The 13,945-nt window shown below is 42.4% G+C and overlaps 1 protein-coding gene across 1 annotated transcript in view; it reads right to left on the bottom strand.

The window, feature by feature from the left end:
* EXT1 (exostosin glycosyltransferase 1) overlaps positions 1-13,945 on the bottom strand; it is a 315,513-nt gene that overhangs the window by 173,220 nt on the left and 128,348 nt on the right. The window lies entirely within an intron of this gene.

Raw genomic sequence — 13,945 nt, forward strand, 5'->3', positions numbered from 1 at the left:
GAGCCACCGTGCCCGGCCAGGAATCTGAATTTTCAACAGGGGCTTTCAAGGGATTCCAAGGTACTCGGTCCGTGGACCATACTTTGAGCATAGTGGTTTAGTTGAAATTCTTGGTGATCGAAGTGCTCACATCACAACTTAGCAATTACAAACTTCATTGAGTGGAATCCAAAATCTGACTTAAATGAACCGGAATCACACACTAGAGGAGAGCACATGTGCTGGATGTATCCATGGAGTGCAGCGGTTCTAATGCTGCCACTTTCTGCCACTCACAAGTGGTGAATCCTGGTTAATCTATTTTTCCATCTGGAAAAATAAGGGCAGCAGGATCATCTCACAGGATTCTCAAGAGGATGAGAAATCTCAGGGGGGTTACCTAGCATGATTCTTGGCACAGAGAAGATCCTCATGCCCGGTTATGTCTTCTCCTGGCCCCATTCCCTTCAGGGGCACTGCACTGCATGGAGCTGGCCTGCCCAAGAAGCACGAGGACACCAGGTGTGCACATAGCTTGCCTCTCGTGCCCTCACCTGTGCAGGCTTGCCCTCAGCTTCCCGAAAGAGCAAAATGATCTTAATTTGTCCTGTTTGGGGAGGGAGTGGACTGCAACCACCTGCACTCATTTCAAACCAGACCACTCACTGTAGAAACTGAAAAGAAAACACATTTATTACTCCTCTCCCACAATACTACTTCACCTTCCCTGCCCTCAAAGCCTCAGTAACTGGGGCAAATTCCTAAAGTGGAAATTATATGATAAACTTTGGCCAAGCCATAAAACATAGCTGGGACTAAGGTCACACAACAGTTACTGATGTATGTTCCCTGATCAAAGCCACTCCATGGCACTCACTTTTAGGAGTTAAGGGGACTACAGGAACTTACAGGAAGAAAAAAAAAGCAACTTTGAAGATAAATTAGAGAAGCAGTCTACTCACGGTCAGAAGACATTACTCTTTGAGCTCTATATATTAATGAAGATTAAATTCGAAGTTTATAAGCTCTTCGTGATTATTAATAATTCAATTACAAGGAAGTACAGAAGCCATTCAAATTAATATTGGCGATGAAGGGCTAAAGAATGCTCAGCACCCCTGCTCTCCACCAAAAAAACCCACTCCATGAATTAATTGTGGTCATGTAAATTATAGATGCTTAATCATCATCTGGGTTGAACTCTTTGCAAATGGCATCCCCTTTCTTGACATTTTTCCAAAAGGAAATTTTTTAGTTATATGCCAATGCATTCAAGATCACCAAAAGTGCTGTTAATAACACAGAAGGCCGGGTGCGGTGGCTCACGCCTGTAATCCCAGCACTTTGGGAGGCCAAGGCTGGTGGGTCACCTGAGGTCTGGAGTTCGAGACCAGTTGACCAACATGGAGAAACCCTGTTTCTTCTAAAAATACAAAATTAGCTGAGTGTGGTGGCACATGCCTGTAATCCCAGCTACTCAGGAGGCTAAGGCAAGAGAATCGCTTGAACCTGGGAGGCTGAGGTTGCGGTGAGCCGAGATTGTGCCATTGCTGTCCAGCCCAGGCAACAAGAGCGAAACTCCATCAAAAAAAAAAAGAAAGAAAAATGAACAACAGAAAAAGGAAATGGAATTGGGACCAGAATAGGCTTCAGGATTTCCAGAGTGCAGTCAAAGGATCCGCCGTGTAGCATGCAAAATTTTGTGACTTCTGCCTATGCATTTTTCAGGGCAATAAATATTGTTGAGGTATATTTACTGTTTTCTACTTGAAAAGCAAATTTGTGGCAAGGGTGCTGGGCACAAATAAAATTAGTAAGTGATAGACAGATACAGGAAAGGTCAATTGCTAGACAACAGTATATGAAACCACTCTTGCTCAAATGGTAAAAGAGGTGAAGAGGTGTCAGGAGAGCAACTTCATTATCCTCTAAGTGCCTTTTTCCATCCCAGTGGGAAAAAAATGCACATGCTCACGCACACATACTATGGTGGCAAATGCAAAATCGAATACCAGTTGCTTTCTTTTGATAGTTTTGATATGTGTATTAGTCTGTTCTCACACTGCTAATAAAGATGGGTAATTTATGAAGGAAAAGGGTTTAATTGACTCACAGTTCGGCCTAGCTGGGGAGGCCTCAGGAAACTTAAAATCATGGTGGAAAGGGAAGCAAACAGGTCCTTCTCACATGGTGGTGGTAAGAAGTGCAGAGTGAAGAGGGGAAAAAGCCCCTTATAAAACCATCAGATCTCATGAGAACTCACTCGCTATCATGATAACAGCATGAAGGTAACTACCCCCATGATTCAATTACCTCCCACCAGATCCCTCCCATGACACATGGGGATTATGGGAACTACAATTCAGATGAGATCTGGGTGGGGACACTGCCAAATCGTATCAATATGTTTCACTAGAAACCAAAGAAAGGCTCAGAAAACCAAGAACAGACACATGTTGACCTTACCTTAAGCCTGAATGATAATTTTCAAACACAAACCATGTAGTATTTTAGAACCATTGTAAAATATTTGATTTTGTGAGAAATTAAGTGCTGGTGCTTCTGTGTGGAAGTGAAATCTCTCTGGATACCCCTCCTTGATTCAATGTGGGCATCCTCGTGAAACAATAACTGATGGTAGCACATGATACAAGACAAAATGACAGGAGAGTGGGAATTGCAGTAAGTCCCTCCTTTTCCACTGTAACTGCTAGTGGAAACCCTCTTGGTTTGAGGGCATTGGTTGATCCTCAGTGTGGTTCTAACCAATGCTGTATGGGAATATATAACCTGTGTGAACAAACAGATGAAAACTCTGGCAAACTTCAGGATCTCCATCCCCAAAGGTATTGATGGCTATGTGCAAATTAACAGCTTGTTATATTAGTTTAACACGGGGCCTCTACACCTTTTTTAAAAAGTCACTTCGGGAGGCTGAAGCGGGAGGACTGCATGAGCCTAGGAGTTCAAGATCAGTCTGAGCAACATAATGAGTCCCTGACTCCAAAATAATTTAAACATTACCTGGGCATGGTGGTGTCTGCCTGTAGTCCTAGCTACTCAGGAGACTGAGCGTGGAGGATTGCTTGAGCCCAGTAGGTCAAGACTGCAGTAAGCTGTAATCATGCCACTGCACTCCAGCCTGAGTGACAGAGCAAGACCCTATCTCAAAAGAAAAGAAGAGATGAAAGAAAAGAAAAGAGAAAGGAAAGGAAAAGAAAGGAAAGGAAAGGAGGGAAGAAAGGAAGGAAGGAAGGAAGGAAGGAAAGAAGGAAGGAAATAAATGTCTTTTGGACCAGTGTAGACCAGCCCAGTGGTTTAGTGCCTCATCAGGAAAGTTTTAAGGTAAAAAGGTTATAATTCTTCTCATCCCCTCCCACCCAGCTGGGTCACAAAACTATTCTCATCTTCAAAAATAACTAGGTTTGATTAATTAAATACATGGAATATAACAGATAAACTCTATACTGATCTTAGCAGATTATAGAAGAGCTTTCAGGTTATTACTGTTTAAAAGTCATAGTAGTGGATGAACTAAGAAGAGATCAATTCAAAATATACAACTGAAGGCAAAAGAATTAACTTATTGTTGTCTGAGCTGGCCCAGGTTTCCCGACTCTCTGGGATCCCCCTCCTGCCTTCCCAAGCCCTCTTTCCCTGCTTTAGTATCTCCTCCATGCTTCCTCATCTGCTCCATGGCTTCACAAAGCTGCTTTACAGTTAGGTCAAATCAGGATGATACCAGATTCTCACCACCTGGAATTTTTGTTTGTTTGAGACAGGATCTTGCTCTGTTGCCCAGGCTAGGGTGCAGTGGTGAGATCACGGCTCACTGCAGCCTTGACCTCCTGGGCTCAATCAATCCTCCCACCTCAGCCTCCTAAATAGCTGGGACCACAGCCCATGTCACCATACCCAGCTAATTTTTGTATTTTTTATAGAGACAGGGTTTCACTGTGTTGCCCAGGCTGGTCTGGAACTCCTGGCCTCAAGTGATTCACCTGTCTTGGCCTCCCAAAGTACTGGGATTACAGGCATGAGCCACCACACCCAGCCCTCACTACCTGGATTTGGCTTTCGTTGCCATCTCTCAGATAACCCTTGTTTCCATGATCTACGAGCCAGTTTAACCAAACCCAGAGTTAGTTATCATATCCTAAGACAACTAATGAAAAGCACTGGGCTTAGTATAAAGCACACCCACTCACTCCTCACCACCTCTTTCCCCCGGCCCCCACCACATAAAATGATCCAATTTTGACATAAAATTTCTAAAATAAAAACTTGGTTGAAAGCCAAGTCTTTGGGAAACTGAACCTTCACGTTAGGAGGTTATAGACTTATTCCAATGATAAGTGCTTTTTGCACACAAGTGGCCTTTTGGAATTGATTTCTGAGTTCTGGGACACACACAGGCTTTTGAATGTTCTCAATAGTGGTAAGCCTTAAACCTTCTGAAGACAGATTGTATTTCTTTGGAATGAGCCAAAAGTGTTTAGGAGACAAATCTGGTGAGTGCCCAGCTGGGAAATACCATTTGGGTCAAAGCTATAAAGTATCAAGAGTGATTTTCTGGTGTGGTTTGAAAATTAGCTCTAAAAGTCATTCCAAAAGAGGCATTCCAGAAATGTATACAGCAATAACACCATCAATGGAATAAAAAATGTTTTATCCTCTAAATTGACTACTAGATGGATAATGCTATTTCATGCCTCCATTCCTTTAAATATGCTATTTGGTCCCTTCCCCTGGAGTGCAAAGCCCTCACCCTCACTCTCTCTCCCCAAATATCTAATTTGTTTCCTTCCATCAAAATATATTTTTCTAGGAAGCCTTCTCTGAATCTCCAATCTGATTCTGATGCCCTCATTCATGCTCTCTCATCACCACCCCCCACTCCCTTCCTCCCCTCTAACATGTGGGGCAATGCTTGCTTAAAGGACATTGCAAACAATGGTTTTCATTTTCTACCCCCACCACCAAACTGTCAGCTACTTGAAAATAATGGCTATATTTTACTTTACTTGACAGAGCAATGGCTTCATACAGTGCTTCATAAATGCTTGTTGCTCAAATAAATCCATTTGAAAAATTAACCTCCTTGCTCTGTAGTTTTACCTCACATGATCTGACATACTTGTCATCTGTAGTTCAATGTCAACCCAGGAGTAATTTTACAAGAAAGATTCTGATAGTGTTGACCCTGGACCCTCATATTATTTTTTCAACAATAATCTAAATGCTGGTAGAGAAAGAAGGCTAATACAGAAAACAGTAACATGAGCTACAGAAGTGAGCCAGGACTTTAACAAGAAAACATACCTGAATTAGTGTTCAAAATGACATTGGTAACTTCAAGAAATCATTTATCTCAGAATAAAGAACTCAAGCAAATGTACATATGAGCTATTTAGGCCCATATTAGAGCTATTTCTCTATCAGTGAAAAATACACCCAGAAAAGCTTACTATGAAGCACAATTCTCAGTATGTAAATCTATTATCTTGCATTAAAAATATCACACAAATAGCCTACCGCCCAGCAATTCCTTTGAGGCTATATAGTCAACAGAAATAAGTGTTTGTTTCCATCAAAATACATCCATATGAGAATGTTCATAGAAACTTTATTCATAAATAGTCCCAAACTGGAGACACGCATAATGTTCACCCACAGTAGAATGTGTAAACACGCCCTGGCATATTCAGAAAACGAATGCTGCTAGCAAGAGCAAAGAATGAGCCACAGATAACCACAACCTCATAGATCCTCACAGACATAATGGCAAGTTACAGAAGTTACAGACAAAGGACTGTATACGGTAGGGTTCCATGTGTATGAAATCAAAAACATGCAAAAGAAATTACTGACTGAGAGAATGCATGAGGGGTATTATTGGGTGCTAGAATTTTGAATGAACCTGGTGGTAATTACATGGGTATAGACATACACAAAAAACACCGCATATTCTCACTCATAGGTGGGAATTGAACAATGAGAACACATGGACACAGGAAGGGGAACATCACACTTCGGGGACTGTTGTGGGGTGGGGGGAGGGGAGAAGGGTAGCATTGGGAGATATACCTAATGCTAGATGACGAGTTGGTGGGTGCAGCGCACCAGCATGGCACATGTATACATATGTAACTTACCTGCACATTGCGCACATGTACCATAAAACCTAAAGTATAATAATAATAATAATAATAAAAGAAAAAAAAATTCATACGGTTGCACATTTAAGAGTTGGCATTTTATGTAAGCTTATACTTTAATGAAATTTTAAATAAATATAAATTTGTTTAGATATCTCAGTCTCATAGGAGATTTAATCCTAAAATAGTAGCAGAGGGGCTTGGAGGTGAAGAAGGAGTTAATGAGCAATCCTGGTGGGGTTAGGGAGAGAGGGGTAGAGACCCTTTTGGATAAGTTGAGTAGCTACGCAAAAAAGATGATGTCAGGGTGTTGGTATCCCAAGTTTGACCCCGGAAAGGAGAGTGGCCCTGAATACTGAGGTTTTAATGTTTGCTTTCTGGGACACAGTAGCAAAATCTTTGGAACTGATCATTCAGGGAATCAGTTACTACGTATGTTAAGGTTTATATGAGGACACTTAATCCTGATTCTTTTAAAAAAGATGACCATATATCTGGCCGGGCATGATAGCTTGCGCCTATAATCCCAGCACTTTGGGAGGCCGAAGCGGGTGGATCACCTGAGGTCAGGAGTTTGAGACCAACCTGGCCAACATGGTGAAACCCTGTCTCTACTAAAAATAGAAAAATTAGCTGAGTGTGGTGGCGGATGCCTGTCATCCCAGGTACTTGGGAGGCTGAGGCAGGAGAATCGCTTGAACCCAGGAGGCGGAGGCTACGGCGAGCCGAGATTGTGCCACTGCGTACCAGCCTGGGCAATAGAGCAAGACTCCGTCTCAAAAAAAAAAAAAAAGAAAGAAAAAGACCATATATCCAAGGGCCCACTCAGCAGAGACATCAGGTATATCACAAAGTAGGAAAATAAAGTGTTAGTAGGAAAAGAAGTTGCCAGATGTGAAATGAAGTTAGAATGAGTTAATAATTTTAGAGGTAAAGATGATGTGGGGCTCACAGTAGACCACGAGCAATTTTAAATATGTCAGCTGGATACAAAGAACATATATAAAAGGGGAGAATAATATAGACACCAGACAGGGCAAATTAATCCTTGCATGAAATAAAATGCTGGTTTGTCCCTCAGTTGGGTTTGGGGGTCCTCCTAATCATTGCCTGGCCTGGCTATCTAATCCATGGAGGGTCAGATGAGACAGAGTGAGATCCACATAAATGTCTCCATACCCGCTACCCAAGACCAGTGGTCTGGTGGGTACATAATAAAGAATTTAAATTTAAGGACTAAACACTGAAGTTAGCCACTAGGGTTTCTTTCTCCACCAAACTTAGAAAGTCTCTAAGGGGAGCTATGTATTATCCAGAAATTTAACAAAAATGTAAATAAAGAAACACACAGTGCTAATGCAGGTTTCATTTCAAAGAAAAGAATTCCTGATCACAATAATTAAGAGTGAGGTTGCCTTAACTCAGGGTCTAAAATCTTTTGAAAAGTATCTATTTGAAAGAAGGCAATGGAATGCATGTCTTCTATCTGCTCTGTCCCCAGGATGTATACGTGTCCCTTTGCTGATGAAAGGTGTAGGTGGCATGCAATAAATGGAAATGTTATATACCCTGCTTCCTGGGTAGGGTGGCCAGATTTAGTATACAGCAATAAAGGGTGCCCAGTGAAATGTGAATGTCTGGCAAACTTTTGCTCAGTTATTTCTGAACAACCACATTCTGGCTTTAACTAAAACCACATTGTTACACTCATATTTTACAGAAATATTTATTCCAAGTGGTTACAAAATAGAAACTGAGTAATAAGTTCATGACTTTCTCCCCATCCTCCATCTGCAGGCTTTCTTCAGCCAGTAAGCACATCATCTCTTTGGAATCCAGAGGTCACATTCAACTATGTAAAAGTACTTCTTATCTGAACTTTTCTCCCTAAAATTCACAACTTATCTAAATTAATGGAAAAAAAAAAAAAGACTGGGTCATATTTCTGTTTGAAGGCTATGAGGTGGAGTAGGGAAGAGATGTCCTTCTCTGGATGACCTATACAGGAATAATAAACTAAACATTCCCAGGAAAGCCCAGAAAGGTTTCTTTACAAATGTGTCACAGCTGCGTGACTCACACTTTTAGTTTTGACCTAATGGTACTTGTTTGAAAGTAGTGATTATCACCAGAACATAGACTCTGCAAAAGCTAGCTTTGGTTTGGGGTATCCCCGTTCACTCTTATGAACAGTCCAGAAATAACGTTAACAACCACCCATGGAAACAGTGTGCTGTACCACACTGATAATGCCAACTTATGTTTAATTTTCCCTCTGGCCTTGTAATGGAGATAGGACGGGTGTTGTTATTACATTAAACATGAAGAAACAGAAGACCAGAACTCGACCAGTCATGTCTTCTAAACATGAAGAACCAGCAGACGTCAGAGTGGACCCCTAGAAATGACTCCAAGTGACATGCCCATCCCACCATCAGTTTCCAGGCCATGGCCCCAAGAAGAAGATATTACTATGTTGAGTTAAAAAGCAAATGATCGGCCCGACATGGTGGCTCATGCCTGTAATCCTAGCACTTCAGGAAGCCAAGGCAGACAGATCATGAGGTCAGGAGTTCAAGACCAGCCTGGCCAATATTGTGAAATCCCGTCTCCACTAAAAAGACAAAAATTGGCCAGGTGTCGGGGGGTGCACCTGTAGTCCCAGCTACTCGGGAGGCTGAGGCAGAAGAATCGCTTGAACCCAGGAGGCGGAGGTTGCACTGAGCCGAGATTGCGCCATTGCACTCCAGCCTGGGCGACAGAGCAACACTCCGTCTCAAAAACAAACAAACAAAAAACAAACAAAAAAAAGATCCTTATCCATTACTTATTTCTGTCTTCATTACTGATTACAGGGGCATATTTTAATGATTGTTTGGCAGAGGGTGATCAAGTAGCAAAAGTTCTGGAACTCAGATACCTAACTCAAAACCAAACATCAAAAATGAAAAAAAAAAAATCTAGACAGTGGAGCAACCAGGAGTATCATGGTAGACAGTTACAAAAGAAAAGGGTAACAAGAACATGAAAAAGCCAGTTCCCCTCCACATTTTAGTAACTAGACCAGGCAAAACACCATTTATCCTAGATGCACAATCTCCACAACAAAATGTTCTACATTTTGGCCCCGAATCTCTACCCTTGAATGGGTAGAACGACTCTTCGTCTTTCCAAAGCACTGCAATAGAACAGAATGCCAGGGGAAATATGCATACAAGACAGCATTTATTTGGACCATTGTACCTTTAGTGAGTGACAGAGAAAAGCTAGAAAATAAATTATCACTTAAACAAATTGTTTCATTTATATGTCTGCTCCCCCAATATTTCTCCCAGAGCACCATGGGTTACTGTAGGTGTTATCAATGATGAACTGGGACAGGAGTCATTAACGTGACCATGGACGAGGTAGCAAAGCTGTAATGAAGAGATCTCCATGGTGTAATGACTGTGGTTTCCTGTCTAAGATAGCTAGAGGTGTGTTACTAATTCAGAGAGGGTCAACACTCCACATCAACACCCAGAGGCTTCAAGATGCCCCGCAGAGAATTCCACATTGCTGGATGCTGACACTGACTAATCAAAGCAACTATCCCACATGCCCACTCCCATTTTCCCTGAGTGATAATATGAGAAAAGAACAAAGGATAAGAGAAGAAAGAAATGACCTGAGAGTCATCCTCGTCCTTCCCTGTCCCTTCTCCCCTTTTGTACCCCTCAGGATGCAATCCATCCCCAACCCCAGCTGAGACTTCCTCCAAAGTATTGCTCTAATCCATACCCATCTGCCATCGCCACTGTCACCTCCCAATTCAAATCAGCAGGAGCACCCATTTCACTTGGAAGGAGACCTCCGGTGATGGGGATCCTTTATCCAACACACACAATTAATCCCACTGCTAAAATCTTCCTTACAAACTACACTAACAGCCCTTCAGTTAGTTTCCTGTTTTTCAACGTTAGGCTCTCTTCCAACTTAATATATGGAAATCCCACTCGGAAAGTTTGCTGAAGAACGACTATTCTCATTACCATCTGGGTTCTGACCCAGTGGTCTGTACTTTAACCCAGATGGTCTTTTATGAGGGAAGGTTTGTTTGTTCGGGTGTTTTTTTTTTTTTTTCCAGGGTTAGTTCTTCAGTGGAAACTTCGCTCTGGTTTTCCAACACTGTTTTCACAGCAGCTGGAGGGCAGAGGCTGCTGTCCTCTCTCTTGTAAACAAAAAGGCCAAGCCGCAGTCCCCGGCCACCAGGACAAACACACACTCCTGCTGCGAGGGCAGCCCCATGCAGCGTGCGCACGGCAGGGCGGTGGTGGCGGAGGAAGCCGTTGTCTGCTTTCTTATTACTGCGCTGTCATTCATGCAAAAGTCAGCCCACAGATGCTTCAGTGGCTTCCTTTCAAAAGGGCCATTTTCTTGAATTTATTGACTGTGCTTATAAGCTTCTTGTGTAAAGATGCTTTGCACAAGCTTCAAGAAAGAGAACTTATTTATACAAACCCATTTAAATACTGCCTCTATAGAAAAATGCGTACAGACATCAAAATATTCAAAAACGACTATCTCTTTATATGAAGTCAGCAACATGGGGGGTTTTAAATGCTTTATTTACTGTTTGTATTTTTAAGATTATCAATGCCAACTCTACTAATTCAGAAAGTACAGTAATTCAGACAGTAGGAGGGCTGTAACTAATCTTTGCACTGCCTATGAACAAAGGATTGCTAAGCAAATTATAATGCATGAGTAAGGTTGTTCCAAGAATAGATAAATATTTGGCAAGAACTATTTTGGGTCTATTCTAGTACTCTGGAGCTACCCACTAATTTATAAATACTTGATCTACTAATTACAAAACTTCTTATCTATTCATTTAACCAGGTCTCAAAGGGGCAAGGCAAGCAGCATGGAGCATGGAGCTTGATCCCACTGGTGATGTATGTTGGTCATTTGTTCTTGAAAAAGTACTTTTTGCTGGGCATGGTGGCTCATGGCTGTAATCCCATGGGAGATCCCTCCCTCTTTGGGAGGCTGAGGCAGGCAGATCACTTGAGGTCAGGAGTTCCAGACCAGCCTGGCCAACATGGTGAAACCCCATTTCTACTTTAAAAAAAAAAAAAAAAAAAAAATTAGCCAGGCTTGGTGGCGGGCACCTATAATCCCAGCTACTCAGAAGGCTGAGGCATGAGAATCACTTGAATCTGGGAGGCGGAGGTTGCAGTGGGCTGAGATCACACCACAGCACTCCAGCCTGGGTGTCAGAGCAAGACTGAAAAAAAAGGCAGGCAGGCAGGCAGAAAGAAAGAAAGGAGGGAGGGAGGGAGGGAGGGAGAGAAAAAGTACTTTCTTTCAGAAACTAAGCTAAATTTCATTTTTTACAGTTTAGATTTTTTTTCCAGATTTTGTCAGAATGAGATTTCCCTCAATGATTAGTTTTCTATTGCTGCTGTAATAAATTCCCACAAACACAGCAACTTAAAACAACACCCATGTTTTAGCTCACAGTTCTGTAGGTCACAAGTCTGGGGACATAGTGTGGCTGCTTTCTCTGCTCAGTGTCTCACAAGGTATCAGTCGGCCATGTCCTTGTCTAGAGCCCCAGGTCTTCTTAGGAGCACACATGTTTGTGGCAGAATTCAGTTCCTTGCGGGTGTAGGACCGACATCTCTGTTTCCTTCCTGCCCATCAGTCAGGGTCACTCACAGCTACCACAGGACACTTGCGTCCTTGCCTACGCTCCCTTCCCCCAATTGTCAAAGCCATCAAAGAAGATGCTTCCTCATGGACTGACTCTTTAGCTGGAAAAAAAGTGTGTAGCCCCTTTTAAGGGCTCATCAGATTATAGTAGTTCCACCTGAGATAATCTCCCTATTTTTAAGGCCAACTATTTAGGGCTTTAATTATTGTTACTTTTTTTTTTGAGATGGAGTCTCACTGTGTCACCCAGGCTGGAGTGCAGTGGCACAGTCTCGGCTCACTACAGCCCCTGCCTCCTGGGTTCAAGTGATTCTCCTGCCTCAGCCTCCCGAGTACCTGGGATTACAGGGGTGCACCACCATGCCCAGTTAATTTTTAAAAAATATTTTTGTTAGAGACGGGGTTTCACCATGTTGGCCAGGTCTTGAACTCCTGACCTCAAGTGATCTGCTCAACTCAGCCTCCCAAAGTGCTGGGATTACAGGCGTGAGCCACCACACCTGGCTAGGGCTTTAATTACATTTGCAAAAATATTTTCAGAGCAGCACCTACATTAATGTTAGTTTAGATAAACAGATGTAAATATACCATGATATGAAAATCTTAGGGACTATAGAGTTCTGCCTACCATTTCTTCCCATTATTCAAAATTAATATTTTTTACAAGATAAAAAACCAATTTAAATTTGTTCCCCAGCACCATTCTCCTGCTCTTGACTTAAATGTTGTTGACACTTCTTCAAGGCCAATAAATTAGTTTCATTTCATGATTTCTCTCTCCCGAACAAGATTTTTAGTCTTCCTGAAGGCAACTAAAAAGACCTGTCTTCCTTTTCTACATAAGTAACACCAGCCAGGGAAGGTTAGAAGAAGGAGTCATGAATAACAGTGTAAAATATCAGAATAAAAACTATGAGACTGGGCACTGTGACTCACACCTGTAATTCCAACACTTTGGGAGGCTGAGGTGGGAGGATTGTTCGAGTCCAGGAGTTTGAGACCAGCCTGGGCAACGTGGTGAGATCCTGCCTTTATAAAAAATATTAAAGTTAGATGGGTGTGGTGGCATGTGTCTGTGGTCCCACCTACTCAAGAGGCTGAGGTGAGAAGATTGCTTGAGCACAGGAGGTTGGTGCTACAGTGAGCAGTGTTCACACCACTGCACTCCAGCCTGGGAGACAGAGAGATCTTTTCCTAAATAATATTTAAAAAAAAAAAAAAGAGAGAGAAAATCCAAATGGCAACATGGATGCTCAGTAGTAACAGCCCCAATGTCACAGGTATGTTCTAAACATCATCCAACACTTACAATACCCTCCCCGGCCTTCAACAACAACAAAAAAATAGAGGCAATCCTACAAAGAAGATCTTACATTATCAGCACTAAAAAGTTAAACACCATTTTAACAGAATCTTTTAGGGGAATCTAATGAATTAATGTATATGTGTTTACTGCAAAGGGCTACACAAATAGATATGTCATTGTTTCCAGAGCTAACAATAACTTTTAAGCAGAGGCAGTGTTCTTAGGTATGATGACACATCCTACCTGGTCCTCCATACTCTGAATTTATCAATGTTGGCTGATTTTGTTTATTATTTCTCTGACTACCCTGGTTCGCCCTCCTATTGGAATCTTCAGAGAGTTGTAGTTGAGAAATGGAAAACTCACAAACCCACTATTTACGATGCAACAAATATTGACGGAGCCCCCACAATATGCCAGGCACTGTTCTGGGTGCTAAAGCTAGATAAATTAACAAGACAGAGAACTATCCTGCTTTCAGGAAGCCCACATTCGAGAGGGAAAGACAAATGACAACCCAGTGGCAATGTGGGCTAGAGATGTGGCAACTGGCCGAGCATGGTGGCTCACGCCTGTCATCCCAGCACTTTGGGAGACTGAGGCAGGTGGATGACCTGAGGTCAGGAGCTCAAGACCAGCCTGGCCAACATGGCAAAACCCTGTCTCTACTAAAAATAGAAAAATTAGCTGGGTGTGGTAGTGGGTGCCTAAAATCCCAGCTACTTGGGAGGCTGAGGCAGGAGAATCGCTTGAACCTGGGGTGCAGGGTGAGGTGGAGGCTGAAGTGAGCTGAGATCACGCCACT

This window comes from Pongo pygmaeus, chromosome 7, assembly GCF_028885625.2.
Source record: "Pongo pygmaeus isolate AG05252 chromosome 7, NHGRI_mPonPyg2-v2.0_pri, whole genome shotgun sequence".
NCBI lineage: Eukaryota > Metazoa > Chordata > Mammalia > Primates > Hominidae > Pongo > Pongo pygmaeus.